Source organism: Penaeus chinensis, chromosome 7, assembly GCF_019202785.1.
Source record: "Penaeus chinensis breed Huanghai No. 1 chromosome 7, ASM1920278v2, whole genome shotgun sequence".
NCBI classification, from domain to species: Eukaryota; Metazoa; Arthropoda; class Malacostraca; order Decapoda; family Penaeidae; genus Penaeus; species Penaeus chinensis.
The window spans coordinates 27,980,103-27,982,602 of NC_061825.1; the positions used below are offsets into that span (position 1 = coordinate 27,980,103).

Consider the following 2,500-nt stretch of genomic DNA (forward strand, 5'->3'; position numbering starts at 1 on the left):
TATATATATATATATATATCTATCTATATATATATATATATATATATATATATATATATATATATATGTGTGTGTGTGTGTGTGTGTGTGTGTGTGTGTGTGTGTGTGTGTGTGTGTGTGCGCGCTCGTGTGTTTGTGCTTGCGTGCGTACGTGTGTGTATGTGTGTGTGAAAACCATTCCTACTAAACATGTAAATCCTCTTCCTTGTCTTGGTTGGAATAGTATATCCAGATATACTTTCCTTACTCCAGGCTCTTTCATTTTTCTCTACTTCCTCTTACATTCACTCATATTTTTCTAATCCGCTTATCAGTCACTTTGCCAGATGCTGTTCCCTCGTGCATGTCTGCCTCTATCTTCTTTTCTGCCTTAAAGGGAGAGATATCATTCCTCCTAAATACGGTTCTGAACAATATATACGATTCTGAACGATTCCCCTTTTGTTTTAATTCATGTATATAATGGGGCAGGAAGTTATTTTACTAGTCGTTTTTTTAAATTTTCGTCTGTCTCTCTAGTTTGTATACAGTAGATATATGTATGTAGCAAACACAACTCTGAGGGCGCTCTCTCTCATTCTCTCTCTCTCTCTCTCTCTCTCTCTCTCTCTCTCTCTCTCTCTCTCTCTCTCTCTCTCTATCTATCTATCTATCTTACTTTCTCTCTTTCCATTTCCCTTTTTTCTATCTCTTTTTTATTTGGTTTAATCCCACCCTAGCCTCTGTCTCACTGCCTGTCTGCCTGTCTGTCTGTGTCTCTCCGTCTCTTTCCCTCTCTTTGTTAATTCTTTTATCGCACCAATGCTTTTATTTCCCTCTCTCTCTTTCTCATTCAGAATATAATCATGTTTTCCAAAAAAAAAAAAAAAAAAAAAAAAAAAATAGACATGGAAAAAACGAACAAACCACTTAGACAAAATCGAAGAGATAGTAAATTCACGAAAGTAAGTGATTAGCATTCGCTCATTGGGCCTAAACTGATTTAGTTGCAGATTGGCTTTCTTCCCGTGCATTAACTCGTTCGGTGTGACTGGCTTTTTATTTGTGCGGATGACATAAAAAACAAATATCTTATTGTTTTTAATGCGTTCGTTATTTGCATATTACATTTGTCATATTATCTGTTTGGTAAATTAATATATGAACATACACATACACACATACATGTGAATTTACTTACTGTGTATTCTATGTAATATTCTTTTTAGCATGCAATTTCACACGTACACATATATGAATGCATGTTTTAACATTAAAATGCTTCTAAACACTCACGCATGTTCCTGAATGTATGTATGTGCGCATACATGACATGTACGTAAATGCGTATATGTATATATTCACAAATATGCGTATATATATATATATATATATATATATATATATATATATATATATATATATATAAAACAAGATAGATATATGTACAGGCAAATATGTAAATAGATAGATAGAGGAATATATAGATGGATAGACAGATGTAGATAAATAAATAGATGTAGATGGGTAGGTAAGTAACTAGCTAGCTAAGTAATAGGGTGATATCGATCTAATGTACAGTATATGCATACCAGATATTTGATTTCAGTTGCAAATGCTTGTTCCGTGTTCTGGAATTTCGAATCTGAAATTTGTCCTTCTGCATAACTTCAGTATTGTCCTTATCATCCTGATCAACTTTCCTACGACCATCATGCTTTCATAGTGAATATATCTCACAGAAACATACCTTTTCTCTCAAACAAATAAAGCAAATAAGATAGAATACAAACAAATAAAAGAGAGCATTCCATGGGACTCTTCCTCCTTCCAGACAAGCCTCCGCCCAGTCTGATGAGCGGCTCGAGCAGAGAAGTCCTCGCCATGGAAACGAGTCATCCGGACCACGTCATCTCCTTCGGGAAGAAGAAGGGCTGCTACGTGAGTCGCTGCGTGGCGGCGCTGCTGGGGGTCTTCTTCCTCAGCGGGATGGTCGCCACGGGCCTCCTCGTCTACTACTACGCGCCGCACATCCGGGACTCGCAGCGGGAGTCGTTGATTCTTCAGAAGCCTGTGGTCAGTGGGGTTGATTTTTGTTGTTTTGAGTGGGGGATGGCGACGGTCTTGTCGGGGGGAATGGTGGGTGGTCGTTGTTTTCGGTGTGGGTTTGCTTTTGCTTAGAATTGATATGTTTATTAATTTCATTATCGGATGGTGAGCGTTCGTGGCGATATGAATAAGCGGTCTTTCTCTTCGGGCTGGCGTCCAGGTCCCGCTGCACAAGTCCCTGCCGCCGCCGACGAGAAGGCCCTCCGCCACGTCAACGACCACGGAGGCCCTCAGACCTACGGTTCAGCCCCCGACGACCTCCGCCACGACAGCCCCCGCCGCAGAGGCCTTAGACGTGCGACTGCCGACGGCACTGAGGCCGCTTCATTACCTGATCAAACTTCAGCCCTTCATCAACGGGAACTTCAGCATCCTCGGCTACATGGAGGTGGAAATGGAAGTCTTGGAACCA

The 2,500-nt window shown here is 40.4% G+C and overlaps 1 pseudogene; it reads left to right on the forward strand.

The window, feature by feature from the left end:
- LOC125027630 overlaps positions 1-2,500 on the forward strand; it is a 58,969-nt pseudogene that overhangs the window by 48,140 nt on the left and 8,329 nt on the right.